Here is a 15348-nt window from a genome sequence, read left to right as displayed (position 1 = left end):
GTTATAGGATCGATTGCCGTACTATCAAGGGGGGCTCTCGATGAGTAGCTTGATCGTATCGTTCATAGAGAGCTCAAACCATTGCATCCTTGCATCATCTTTATTGGTTCTTGTTTAGTTCTTCTCTTTGTGAGTTTTGGAGCTTATGGTCATCTTGATGACAAGCTCGAGTTCGTCGAAAACGGAGTTCACTCGCATCTTCTATGATGTTTTCGATGTTGGAGGTTATGCCGGTTCTTCTCGGTTGGAGGTTTCACTCTTCTATTTGTTGGCATACCTCCCCTGCCTCTTCTTACTATAACCAATCACTGTTTTGATGCTACTCGTCTTCCTCTATCCAACAAGCTTGAGTTTGCTCAATTCGGAGCTCATATGCAGAAGTTATGGCAGTTTTGGTCTCAGCGGTAGTACCGCGGGCCGGAGCGGTAGTACCGCTTGGGTGCTACAAGCGGTAGTACCGCTCTAGAGCGGTAGTACCGCTCCAGAGCAGTAGTACCGCTGGTAGCCCCCAGCCGTAGTACCGCTGCGGTCTCGTGCTAGTACCGCCTCGATTTGAGGGGTCTTTTTCGTGTCGGGTTTTACGGTACTAGCCGCGGCAGTGGGGGCCGTAGTACCGCTCGTATGCAGTAGTACCGCCCTGACCACTGCGGTAGTACCGCTCTGGCCCCAGCGGCAGTACCGCGGGGGGGAGCGGTAGTACCGCTGGCCAAGCGGTAGTACCGCTCTCTGCGGGGCTGGTGTGGGGGGTAACGGTTGGATTGTTCCCCCCACTATATAAGGAGGTCTTCTTCCCCAATGAACCTTATCCTTTGAGCTCGTGTTCTTCCCCCATTGTTGACCTTCTTCGAGCTTGCTAACTCTCAATCCCTCCATGGATTCTTGCTAGTTTTTGAGGGAAAAGAGAGAGGAGATCTAGATCCACATTTCCACCAATCACTTTCTCCTCTATGTGAGGGGAACCCATTGGATCTAGATCTTGGAGTTCTTGGTGTTCTCCTTCTTGTTCTTCCTCTCATTTTCCTCCCTAGCATTAGTTGCTTCGGTGGGATTTGAGAGAGAAGGACTTGGGCACTCCGTGTGCCCTTGCCATTGCATTTGGTGCATCGGTTTGAGTTCTCCACGGTGATACGTGGAAGTTACAAGTTGAGAAGCTTATTACTCTTGGGTGCTTGGTACCCTTGAGCTTGTTCCTCTTGGGTGCTTGGGTGCCCTAGACGGTTGGTGGTGTTCGGAGCTCAATCATTGTGGTGTAAAGCTCCGGGCAAGCGTCGGGGTCTCCAATTAGGTTGTGGAGATCGCCCCGAGCAATTTGACGGGTTCCGGTGACCGCCCCCAAGGGTTGCCAAAGTGTACGAGTTCGGTGACCGCCCCCAAGGGTTGCCATTTGTACGGGTTCGGTGACCGCCCTCAAGGTTCCCTTAGTGGAATCACGGCATCTTGCATTGTGCGAGGGCGTGAGGAGATTACGGTGGCCCTAGTGGCTTCTTGGGGAGCATTGTGCCTCCACACCGCTCCAAACGGAGATTAGCATCCACAAGGGTGTGAACTTCGGGATACATCTTCGTCTCCGCGTGCCTCGGTTATCTCTTACCCGAGCCCTTTACTTATGCACTTTACTTTGTGATAGCCATATTGTTTCTTGTCATATATCTTGCTATCACTTAGTTGTTTACCTTGCTTAGCATAAGTTGTTGGTGCACATAGGTGAGCCTAGTTGTTTTTGGTTTTGTGCTTGTCAAATTAACCGTTAGGTTTATTCCGCATTTGTTCAAGCCTAAACCGTAATTATTTTAAAGTGCCTATTCACCCCCCCCCCTCTAGGCGTCATGCACGATCTTTCAAAAGGGACTGGTCACTGGAAGCGGAACTGCCCCAAGTATTTGGCAGATAAGAAGGATGGCAAAGTGAAAGGTATATTTGATATACATGTTATTGATGTGTACCTTACTAATGCTCGTAGTAGCGCCTGGGTATTTGATACATTCTGGTTCTGTTGCTCACATTTGCAACTCGAAACAGGGGCTACGGATTAAGCGATTGGCTAAGGACGAGGTGATGATGCGCGTGGGAAATGGTTCCAAAGTCGATGTGATCGCCGTCGGCATGCTACCTCTACATTTTAGACCTGAATAATTGTTATTTGGTGCTAGCGTTAAGCATGAACATTATATCTGGATCTTGTTTGATGCGAGACGGTTATTCATTTAAATCAGAGAATAATGGTTGTTCTATTTATATGAGTAATATCTTTTATGGTCATGCACCCTTGATGAGTGGTCTATTTTTGTTGAATATCGATAGTAGTGACACACATATTCATAGTATTGAAGCCAAAAGATATAAGTTTAATAACGATAGTGCAACTTATTTGTGGCACTACCGTTTAGGTCATATTGGTGTAAAGCGCATGAAGAAACTCCATGTTGATGGGCTTTTGGAATCACTTGATGCTTGCGAACCATGCCTCATGGGCAAGATGACTAAGACTCCGTTCTCCGGAACAATGGAGCGAGCAACAAACTTGTTGGAAATAGTACATACTGATGTATGCGGTCCGATGAGTGTTTACGGTCGCGGCGGGTATCATTATTTTCTGACCTTCACAGATGATTTGAGCAGATATGGGTATATCTACTTGATGAAACATAAGTCTGAAACATTTGAAAAGTTCAAAGAATTTCAGAGTGAATTGGAAAATCATCGTAACAAGAAAATAAAGTTTCTACGATCTGATCGTGGAGGTGAATATTTGAGTTACGAGTTTGGTCTTCATTTGAAACAATGCGGAATAGTTTCGCAACTCGCGGCACCCGGAACACCACTGCGTAATGGTGTGTCCGAACGTCGTAACCGCACTTTATTAGATATGGTGTGATCTATGTTGTCTCTTACTGATTTACCGCTATCGTTTTGGGGTTATGCTTTAGAGACGGCTGCATTCACGTTAAATAGGGCACCATCTAAATCTGTTGAGACGACACCATATGAATTATGGTTTGGCAAGAAACCCAAGTTCTCGTTTCTTAAAGTTTGGGGCTGCGATGCTTATGTGAAAAACCTTCAACCTGGTAAGCTCGAACCCAAATCGGAGAAATGTGTCTTCATAGGATACCCAAAGGAGACTGTTGGGTACACCTTCTATCACAGATCCGAAGGCAAGATATTCGTTGCTAAGAATGGATCCTTTCTAGAGAAGGAGTTTCTCTCGAAACAAGTGAGTGTGAGGAAAGTAGAACTTGATGAGGTAATTGTACCTGCTCCCTTATTGGAAAGTAGTTCGTCACAGAAATCAGTTCCAGTGATTCCTACACCAATTAGTGAGGAAGCTAATGATGATGATCATGAAGCTTCTGATCAAGTTACTACCGAACCTCGTAGGTCAACCAGAGTAAGATCCGCACCAGAGTGGTACGGTAATCCTGTTCTGGAGGTCATGATACTTGACCATGACGAACCTACGAACTATGAGGAAGCGATGATGAGCCCAGATTCCGCAAAATGGCTTGAGGCCATGAAATCTGAGATGGGATCCATGTATGAGAACAAAGTGTGGACTTTGGTTGACTTGCCCGATGATCGGCAAGCCATAGAGAATAAATGGATATTCAAGAAGAAGATTGACGCTGACGGTAATGTTACTGTCTACAAAGCTCGACTTGTTGCAAAAGGTTTTCGACAAGTTCAAGGAGTTGACTACGATGAGACCTTCTCACCCGTAGCGTTGCTTAATTATGTCCGAATCATGTTAGCAATTGCCGCATTTTATGATTATGAAATTTGGCAAATGGATGTCAAAACTGCATTCCTTAATGGATATCTTAAAGAAGAGTCGTATATGATGCAACCAGAAGGTTTTGTTGATCCAAAAAGTGCTAACAAAGTATGCAAGCTCCAGCGATCCATTTATGGACTGGTGCAAGCCTCTCGGAGTTGGAATATACGCTTTGATAGTGTGATCAAAGCATATGGTTTTATACAGACTTTTGGAGAAGCCTGTATTTACAAGAAAGTGAGTGGGAGCTCTGTAGCATTTCCAATATTATATGTGGATGACATATTGTTGATTGGAAATGATACAGAATTTCTGGATATCGTAAAAGGATACTTGAATAAGAATTTTTCAATGAAAGACCTCGGTGAAGATGCTTATATATTGGGCATCAAGATCTATAGAGATAGATCAAGACTCTTAATTGGACTTTCACAAAGCACATACCTTGATAAAGTTTTGAAGAAGTTCAAAATGGATCAAGCAAAGAAAGGGTTCTTGCCTGTGTTACAAGGAGTGAAATTGAGTCAGACTCAATGCCCGACCATTGCAGAAGATAGATCCTATCATGTATGCAATGCTGTGTACCAGACCTGATATGTGCCTTGCTATTAGTTCAGCAGGGAGGTACCAAAGTAATCCAGGAGTGGATCACTGGACAGCGGTCAAGAACATCCTGAAATACCTGAAAAGGACTAAGGATATGTTTCTCGTTTATGGAGGTGACGAAGAGCTCATCGTAAATGGTTACGTCGATCCAAGCTTTGACACTGATCCGGATGACTCTAAGTCACAAACCGGATACATATTTATATTGAATGGTGGAGCTATCAGTTGGTGCAGTTCTAAGCAAAGCATCGTGGCGGGATCTACATGTGAAGCGTAGTACATAGCTGCTTCGGAAGCAGCAAATGAAGGAGTCTGGATGAAGGATTTCATATCCGATCTAGGTGTCATACCTAGTGCATCGGGTCCAATGAAAATATTTTGTGACAATACTGGAGCAATAGCCTTGGCGAAGGAATCCAGATTTCACAAGAGAACCAAACACATCAAGAGACTCTTCAATTCCATCCGCGATCAAGTCAAGGAGGGAGACATATAGATTTGCAAAATACATACGGATCTGAATACTGCAGACCCGTTGACTAAGCCTCTCTCACGAGCAAAACATGATCAGCACCAAGACTCCATGGGTGTAGAATCATGACTATGTAATCTAGATTATTGACTCTAGTGCAAGTGGGATACCCAAGGAAATATGCCCTAGAGGCAATAATAAAGTTGTTATTTATATTTCCTTATATCATGATAAATGTTTATTATTCATGCTAGAATTGTATTTACCGGAAACTTTGTACATGTGTGGATACATAGACAAACAAAGTGTCCCTTGTATGCCTCTACTTGACTAGCTCGTTAATCAAGGATGGTTAAGTTTCCTAGCCATGGACATGTGTTGTCATTTGATGAACGGGATCACATCATTAGAGAATGATGTGATGGACAAGACCCATCCGTTAGCTTAGCAGAATGATCGTTTAGTTTATTGCTATTGCTTTCTTCATGACTTATACATGTTCCTATGACTATGAGATTATGCAACTCCCGAATACCAGAGGAACACTTAGTGTGCTATCAAACGTCACAACGTAATTGGGTTATTATAAAGATGCTCTACATGTGTCTCCAATGGTGTTTTTTGAGTTGGCATAGATCGAGATTAGGATTTTTCACTCCGTGTATCGGAGAGGTATCTCTGGGCCCTCTCGGTAATGCACATCACTATAAGCCTTGCAAGCAATATGACTAATGAGTTAGTTACGGAATGATGCATTACGGAACGAGTAAAGAGACTTGCCGGTAACGAGATTGAACTAGGTATGATGATACCGATGATTGAATCTCGGGCAAGTAACATAGACAAAGGGAACAACGAATGTTGTTATGCGGTTTGTCCGATAAAGATCTTCGTAGAATATGTAGGAGCCAATATGAGCATCCAGGTTCCGCTATTGGTTATTGACCAGAGATGTGTCTCGGTCATGTCTACATAGTTCTCGAACCCGTTGGAGGGGGCCTAGAGTTGTACAAAGTTGACTTGAGGAGGAAGGAATCATTACATCCGGACATAAAAATTGCCTTTCTACATACATAGGAGTCCTACCCCGATACGGGAGAGGGTCTTCTTTTTTATCTTCACGGCCCATCAGTCCGGCCCACCACGAGTAGCCAGGACACTCGAGGACCCCCCAAATCCAGGACTCCCTCAACAAGTACCAAGTGGTTGGCTTCAACCTCGAGTACACCATTGGTCGTGCCGGGCACGATTAGAAGGTTGTCGTCGCCCAGTTGTGCGTGTGACATGATGTCCTCATCTACCACTACCACCTAGCCACAAGGCCTTGCGAGCATTTCTCCAGGTTTATCAACAACTCCGACTACAGTTTTGGTACGGTGGACACCACCAACGATCTAAAAGCGCTCAAGGTTTCGGGCTTGAAATGCCAGAATCTTGTGAACATCCAGGACCACTACAAGGTCTGGGGCAGCGACAACAACAAACAGAATTCCCTGGTTGACCTCGCCTCAGCCATCATCGACCCCTACTACATGAAGATGAAGGATGAGAGCAAGAAGGACAAGAACACCTGGCACAATGTCTGGCATGAGAGAGTGGATGAACAACACGTCAAGTACGTGACCAAGGATGCATACAGAAGCTAGGAGATGTACATGCAGATCGTTGACATGAGGGAGTGTCTTCTTCCTGGCCCAGACGAGGGATCGAGCCACAGAGCAGTGGCGGGAGCATCACAATAAGTAGATGACTAGACGATCGTTTCTCCTAGTTTAGAATGCATACAATTGTTTATTGAGGTGTGTGCGAATGATCTGTATAGTCACTTATGTAATTGGATGTTTATTTCAATTATATATATATATTATTCTTCTGTAGACACAGCAAATCACATGGCTTATTAGCAACAATTGTCTGTGTTATTGTTGGTCTTCACACACATTTCTGATTACAGACTTGTTTGCCGCGTATCACACACATCTTGTTTAGTTGAACCGTTTCTATTATGTTGCCTAATCACAGACAGTTCATCCTAGTGTACTGTATGCCCATTTCTGTTGTTTCGCCTCATCGCAAACAGTTCTTCTAGATTAACCGTTTGCCACGCATCGCACACGCAACTCCAATATGAACCGTGTTTGATGTCACTGCCATCGCAAACGTTTTGCATCTTTTTTGACGGTTTTATTACATCACCATTTGTGATTGATGGATCACACACAGTTTCGTCGAAGGGTCTCTGATTGGACTGTCGCGTTTGGACCATCCTGCAGTAGTGGTGTATCGCTCGTCATACTCCATCTTGTCATGAACCGAACGGGACCTCAGGTGAAGCTGATCAAAAACTCTTCCTTCATCTGCCATGAACCGTCCACGATGCAATTGATCGTATGATGGATGGATAAGAGAAGCCATCCTGCAAATTACAAATATATATGGTAAGCCTCGTTGTCATTTGCAAATATCTGCACTAGTGCAAAAACATACATACATGTGCAAAATTTCTACACTAATTCTTCCAAACACCATATATGTGCATACAATTTTCTACAATATCATACACCATATATTTGCAAATATCCATCCATCCGCCTTCCTAATTTACACTAATTCTTCCATACACCATATATGTGCGTACATATCCTAACCAAATCCATAGCACTTCCATAAAAATCCTAAATCGTACATATCCTAAGACATACATATCCTAAATCACACTAATCCCTAACATTATCACACCAAAATCCAATGATAATGTCAAGAAAAGGATGAACTAGGGTTTCACCCAAATCAATCAAATGAGGAGATTTCAACCAATAGAAAGAGGGGAAAGGGAGGAGAATACCTCGAGGATTCTAAGGACAACCAGATCCACCGATCTTCGGCTCAGACCCGCCGGACTTGAGTGGGGAGAGGGAGGGGCGAATTGAGGGGCGCCATGGTATGGGGAAAGAAACGAGAGAGGAGAGAAAGAACGAACAGAGAGGAGAAGGTGCAGGGCGGCGATATGTGAAGGGGTATGGCGCCCGAGGCCGGGGCGTCGTGGTACAGACCATGGCGCCCTGGGCTGTGGCATCATGCACCCAAGGCCATGCCGACGTGGTAGTCAGCGCCAACGATTATGGCGCCTTTGACTGGGGCATTATGTAATCTAGCATGGCGCCCGGGCGTGGGCGTCATGCGGGTGGGCCATTTTTTTATTTTTTTTAAGCAGGGTCATTTTGTGTTGAACTTTGGCTAAAGGGCCAATTTTGTCATTTTTCACGCCGGCGCGCCGGCCGGAATATTTGTTTGGTCAGCTACTTAACGTTCGATCTAGCACACATTAAGGGCCCTAATTAGCGTGTAGGTTAGGTGCATCGTCTTCCTCCCTTTCCACACACGCTTGAAGAAAAAATACGACCACCCTGATATGTCTCCAACGTATCTATAATTTTTGCTTGTTCCATGCTGTTATATGATCAATCTTGGATGTTTTACAATCATTTGATAGCAACTTTATATCATTTTTTGGGACAAACCTATTGACATAGTGCCAAGTGTTAGTTGTTATTTTCTGCTTGTTTTTTACTTTGCATAAAATCCCTATCAAACGGAGTCCAAACACAGCAAAACTTTTTGGTGATTTTTTCTAGACCAGAAAACAACCATTGGGCCAAAGAAGCAACCACGGGGTGGCCCGTGGGGAGAACAAGACACCAGGGCGCGCCCAGGAGCCCAGGCGTGCCCCCCCTGCACGAAGGTCCCCCGCACCGCCTCTCAGCTCTACAAATACTGAAATATTCCTGAAACTCTAGCGGAGTCGATGAAATTTTGTTCCAGCCGCCGTAAGTTCCAAAACCACGAGATCCTATCTGGAGCCCTTCTCCGGCACTCCGCCGGAGGGGAACACGGTTACGGAGGGGTTCATACTCCTCATTGGTGCCTCTCCAATGATGCGTGAGTAGTTCACCACAGACCTATGGGTCCTTAGGAAGTAGCTAGATGGCTTCTTCTCTCTTTTTGATTCTCAATACAATGGTCTCTTGGAGATCTATTTGATGTAATGACTTTTGCGGTGTGTTTGTTCGAATCCGATGAATTGTGAGTTTATGATCAGATTTGTTTTGCCTTAATATCCATACTTGATTATTATAGCCTCGTATTTCTTCTCCGATATTGGGGTTTGTTTGGGAAACTTGATCTATTTATCTTGCAATGGGAAGAGGTGCTTTGTGATGGGTTCGATCTTGTGGTGTCCTTTCCCAGTGACAGAAGGGGTAGCAAGGCATGCATGTATCATTGCTATTAAGGATAAAAAGACGAGGTCTATTCCTACATGAATATATCTTGTCTATATCATGTCATCGTTCTTATTGCATTACTTCATTTCTCCATGAACTTAATACACTAGATGCATGTTGGATAGCGGTCGATGTCTGGAGTAATAGTAGTAGATGCAGGCAGGAGTCGGTCTACTAATCTTGGACGTGATGCCTATATACACGATCATTGTCTTGGATATCATCATGATTATTCGCTTTTCTATCAATTGCCCAACAGTAATTTGTTTACCCACCGTGTGTTATTTCTCAAGAGAAGCCACTAGTGAAACCTACGGCCCTGGGTCTATTCACTACAAAAAACACTTCCGTGATCATACGTGTTTGTCACAGTAGGTCATGTTTTCTGTCATGCATGTACATCCATGACGATTTTATGACAGAATCAAGATAGTCATACATGTGCTGTCGTAGAAGTGTTCCATGACAATGCCAAAATTATCATCACGGGAGTGTCCACTTCCATGACGATAAATAGCGCGTCATGGAAGTGCTTTCGTCAAGGGTAACCGACACATGGCATCCACCGTAACGGGTCACCGTTAAGCTATCGGGTTCCGGTTTGGATCCGATAACCGTTAACCGCCCGGACCAATGGGGATTTTCCACGTGTAAAATTCTGATTCGCCCTAGTATCCACGTGTCTGCTCCGGGTTGGGGCAGGTGTCATCAAGCGAGTGGACAGGACGAGCCTATTGTACATCGACACATGGCTCGGCCTAACAGTGGCCCTTTTGGGTTAAAATGTCGAGCCTATCAAAATAAGCGGGCCGACCCATTAGCGAACTACTTGAGTTAGGCCCATACACAAGCACGTCCCATCACTACAAAAAATACACTTCCGTGATGATACATGTTTGTCACAGTAGGTCACGTTTTCTGTCATGCATGTGCATCCATGACAAATTTATGACAGAATCAAGATAGTCATACCTGTGCTATCGTAGAAGTGTTCCATGACATTACCAAAATTATCATCACGGAAGTGTCCACTTCCATGACGATAAAATCGCGCGTCACAGAAGTGCTTTCATCAAGGGTGACCGACACGTGGCATCCACCGTAACGGAACATCGTTAAGCTATCAGGTTGGGTTTTGGATCCGATAACCCGTTAACAGCCCCGACCAATGGGGATTTTCCATGTGTAAAATCATCATTGGCTGGAGGGAACACGTGCCGGCTCGCCGTTGGGACAGATGTCATCCACTCATTGGACCCAAAGCGCCTATGATACGTCGACACATGGCACGGCCCAACAGAGGCTTATTCTTGTGAAAAGGCCGGCCCGTTTGACTTGGTCAAAAGGTGGCGGGCCGGCCCACGGCAAGCCTGTTAACAGCCTGTTCGCATATAGCCCATTTACAGCCCGCTAACCCAGGGCCCGTTTACGGCCTACCCGAATTAGGTCCAATAGCATCATCTGGGCCATCCAATACAATTCCAGCCCGTTTTCACTTTCGGCCCATGTATGGCCCATGACGTCTTTCGGCCCATATGAGGCCCTTAGTAACCCTCGGCCCATTAACGGCCCGTGGTAAAACTGGCCCGTAATGAACAGTGTATCACTTTATACCCATTAACGGCCCATTATACCGTTGGGCCGTTTCCAGCCCATGTTATCTTTCGGCCTTCTCAGGGCCCATTTATTCTTGGGCTCATTTCCAGCATTCGTTTACTTACGACCTGTTACAGGCCTTTTCTGCTTGTGGGCCAAATTCAGCCCATGGATACAGTCGGCCCGTTTGTGGCCCGTTAATCTGTTGGGCCATTTTCATAGCATCATCAAATACGGCCGATTAACGGCCCGTTATGGTCAGCCCATAAAACGTACGATTTCCACTCTAGCCCGTTTACAACCCCTTATACGGCCCATAGAAGGCCCATAGATGAAACGGCCCGTAGAAGGCCCATTGACCCGACGGCCCACAGAAGGCCCATTGATCTGACGGCCCATAGAAGGCCCATGGATCCGCGGGCCCATGGAAGGCCCATGGATCCGACAGCCGATAGAAGGCCCACGGATCCGAAAGCCCATAGAAGGCCCACGAATCCGACGGCCACAGAAGGCCAGGGATCGTCTGTCCCGTAGATGGCCCATGGAACGTACGGCCTGTGGAGGGCCATGGTCACTACAACGTTTGGGCGAGTTGGCCCTGTTTGAACGATATAGCATATTCAAAGAATTATCCTACTCTATACTATCACCTCTAAAAAACATACACTTATATACAATAAAGAGACTAAGGCATAGAAACGTAGAATAATCCTACACTATACAATAAAGAAATTACAGCCGATTATACCCACTGGGCATTATGGTTCGGCACCAGTGATAATAAAGCATACACAAACAACAAATTACATACACTGGGCAAATACATCTCATACATCATGGACGCGCATCAACATAACTTACCATTTGAACTATAATCTCTTCACAAAATAGGATTGGCCGGATTTAGATAGCACAAATTTCAGTGTGCAAAATCTCCAATTCCTTCGTTGTTACCTCAGTGTCTTGTTTCATTTTATTGACTCCTGCATCTAATACCTGCATGTCCAGTCTCAACTTGTTGATTGTACGTTCAGAATCATGTACACGTTGTCTTGCCACCTCTAGTTGATGCTCGAGAACATCAACACATTCCAATTCCAATCCATAATCATTCGGTAACGGCCATGCCGCACTGCTCGCAGATCTTTGTGTTGATGTCACTTCACCCTGAAATGTTTCTGTAAGTACACATGACTAGGGCAAAAATATAGTTACAACAGTGAAGCGAGCAAGACAGACTATTTTGTACATGGCAAAACAGGACTAACAATAATGTTACACGTCATGAACCATAAGGAGGTGATATTTTAAAATTTATAAAAAGGCAGTCTGTGCAGCCTGCATACAGAAATCTCTCTTAGCTCACCAGAGGAGCACGATGTTGGGGCCCAATCCAAAACACAGACAAGTTACAAATTTAGACAGTATGTTGCGTAGAAGTAAGCAAGCAGTTGGCCATTCTGTAGCTCAATTAAAGTCTTAGGGAGCATAATGAACAGCAGAGGATTTCATACAAACATACTACAGCAAGCAAAACTATGCAATCATTAGCCTAGTATACACTAGATTGTGAGCCTCATTCAATAATAGTTGGTTAATAGACTTCAAAGCTTCAGGCACACTTCGACAGAGTAATTAAATGGTAAGGCCTTTAATTATGTCAACTAATAGTTATACAAGTACCCAACATCAGGCATCATTCTTTGGGCATCTCATTAACTGAGGACAAATAAAGCAATTGAAAAGAGCAAATTAACTATGCCTGAAACAAACAAGGAATTGAACTGTTGAGTTGGATACAGTGACTTACCTTAACAGGTTGAAGAGGCTCAGCGCAGCTCCTACTTCTCTTACAAGGGTCCTTCCTAACATCTTGTACTTGGAAATCCTCAATCTTATCTTCATTGCACCCCCTCTGCAAGGTGACACAAACTAGTTACTCGTCTTCTTGGAAGATAAATATGCATACTTTCTAGTCTGTGAACACAAAAGGATGAGATTATAACAATACAACGCACACAATGAAATGAGCATTTACTATGTCTGCACTATGTAAAAACTAGGCATACCTTTGAACTGGATCTCCAGGTACTCTTGGAGAGCCTACTTTAGTGTACAGTCAAACCTTTATGTCACCTATGAGTTAGAAAAGGCCCCACTACAGCAGCCCTTAGTGTTTAAATCGTTGACAAGCTCTGTTAGAGTGTTAGGTCAAGAATATCAAATAATCAAAGCAAACAGTCCTAGTATGGCTGGCTGATACAAACAAGCAATTGAACAGATGTGTGAGCAAATCTTACATATCAAGAAAAGAAGCAAAGAAGGAGGCTTAAAGACCATCACTTGACTGACCAGATTTAAGGGGCATTTAAACATCATGTGCAACGTATGAACTAACATAAACATTGCATATTCCAGATTCTACAATGGAATGCACATGTATTAGGTTATGCCATGTATGATGATGCCTAAATGTACACTATAGCAGGCAGGAGTGATTCATCATTGCACGCACAATTGAATTGCAGGTTAAGGGCCAGTTCTATTCCGCCTTTTCAGGGCTTATTGTCAAAATAAGCCATAAAAGATGTAAAGAAGTCATTTTTGAGTTATGGGCTTGGGCTTAACTAATTTCGCTTTGGAGGGGGGTGTTTCGGGTAGAACCTCACTAAAAATTGAAGGGAAGGGGAATAGTGAAATGACTCTGTTGTCTACCTATATTACACTCAAAATGCAACCGGTGACGCCCGCGTCACACCTCACCCTCAAGTAAAAACAAACACGCAAGCGTTCATTGCCCTGCCCGCTTGCATCTCCTCTCCCCTTTCCCTCTACCTCGATCCCCCGCCTGCAGCACTAGGGTTCCTCCAGCAAGCCGTCGCCACTAGTCCCATCTGGCCCAGTCCTCAATGATGCTCTGTCTAGCTAGGCTATATGGCCGGCAGGTAGGGGCAAATCTCCCTGGCTGCTCCTCCCTCTGGTGCCGCCCCTCATTCTCATGGTCTCCAGCAGCTGCTCCACTGTGGTTCGTCCAACGCACTACTCTGGCAGGCGCTGCACAACTACGGCTGATGCCACACTGCGGCAGAAGGCACCTTATTCCCCCTCCCCACCTCCCAGGCCGTGGCCTTGAGGTGCTATTGAAGGATGAGCTCATCCAACAAGGTGAGGATCTCCTCTGATTTTTTGCCAAATTTTCATTCTGATACACTATACGATGAATTGCTATGAGCTGCTTCTGACGACATCAAACGCCTGCGGCATACATTTTCCCAACTCTAACCAACCAGATGAAATTCGTGCAAACACGGACTGATTTCATATAAGCATGAAGGATTTCGTATAAAAAAGCCAGATCTTCATATGAACATGATGGATTTCATTACATTTACATGAACTAAGCAGTGCCAATCCGGCTACCTTGGTATAATTAATACTCCCTCCGTCCGGAAATACTTGTCCTAGAAATGGATGTATCTAGACTTATTTTAGTTATAGATACATACAATTTATCCATTCTTAGAACAAAAATTTCCCGCCAGCTGGAGAGGGAGTACATAATCTAAATGGCCGCCCGCGGATCCCTTTGTCTTCCTCATGTCTGGCAGACACTTTGCGGGGTCAACGAAGGTCCTCGGAAGAGACGAAGAAGCAAAGAAACCACCTGAATGCGTAGTCGTCGCCTCGGCGGTGGCCTTCATGGGACCCAAGTGGCGGCGGCCTCCCGTGTTCTACTTCTCCTCGATGATGGCGCCGGACACGGAGAAGCTGGCCACCGACTCATCGCTGTCCACGCACCCGGCTTCTGTCTCTGCCTGCATGGCGCTGCCGCAGGCACGGGAGGCGCGCCCATAGACACGGGAGGCGCGGTACGACGCGGTAGTGACGACGCCCTTACCGGTGTGCTCGCCACCATGCCGGCGTAGAGCAACTCGCCACTCCTCATCAAGCTGAACTGGAGCGGCGAGTTGCTGAACCACGCGCCTGCTTGGGGCGGCAACTGGCTCCGTCGGGCCAAGCAAGGTTGGTGAAGCACCGAGCGGCCTCGCCCGTATCCGGAGGGCTCGGCGGGCCACCCAGCCGGGTAATATGCCGGAGAACGGCTCCTTGGAAGCCATCGGAAGAGTGGAGAAAATGGTGAAGGCGGAGATGGGGGAGCGGCGGTGGGGTGCAATTCTGGCCCGTTGTCTGTCTGGCGTCGTGTAAATAGAGGGCGGACGGTAGAAGCTTGGCCGGCGTCTGGCCTCGTTTAAACTGAGGGCGGATGGGAGGAGCTCGGCCGGTGTTGCGTTTAATTCCGGCCCGCTCATGAACGGACGTGTGGCCGGAGTAGGTTTCTCGGTTTGCATGCGGGTTTAACAGAGGGGTTTGATGGAGGCGAGGAGGCATGTTCAGCCGGGCGTGCAGCGGGCGGCGCAGTACTATTCAATTTGACAGCGGGCGACGCAGTTCCCGATACGGCTTTAATGCAGACGAGCGAGGGAGTAGCGGTTCCCGAAATGTTGAACGGCCAATGCATCCTCCTTCAATTAATGCATGAGGGAAGTAATGGGAGGAGGACCGGGAAAAGAGGCTGCACGATGTGAAGGCAACACAGTTTGCCCTCATATAAAGGCGCC

The sequence above is a fragment of the Triticum aestivum genome, chromosome 7D (assembly GCF_018294505.1).
Source record: "Triticum aestivum cultivar Chinese Spring chromosome 7D, IWGSC CS RefSeq v2.1, whole genome shotgun sequence".
Classification (NCBI taxonomy): domain Eukaryota; kingdom Viridiplantae; phylum Streptophyta; class Magnoliopsida; order Poales; family Poaceae; genus Triticum; species Triticum aestivum.
This window is presented reverse-complemented; position numbering follows the sequence as displayed.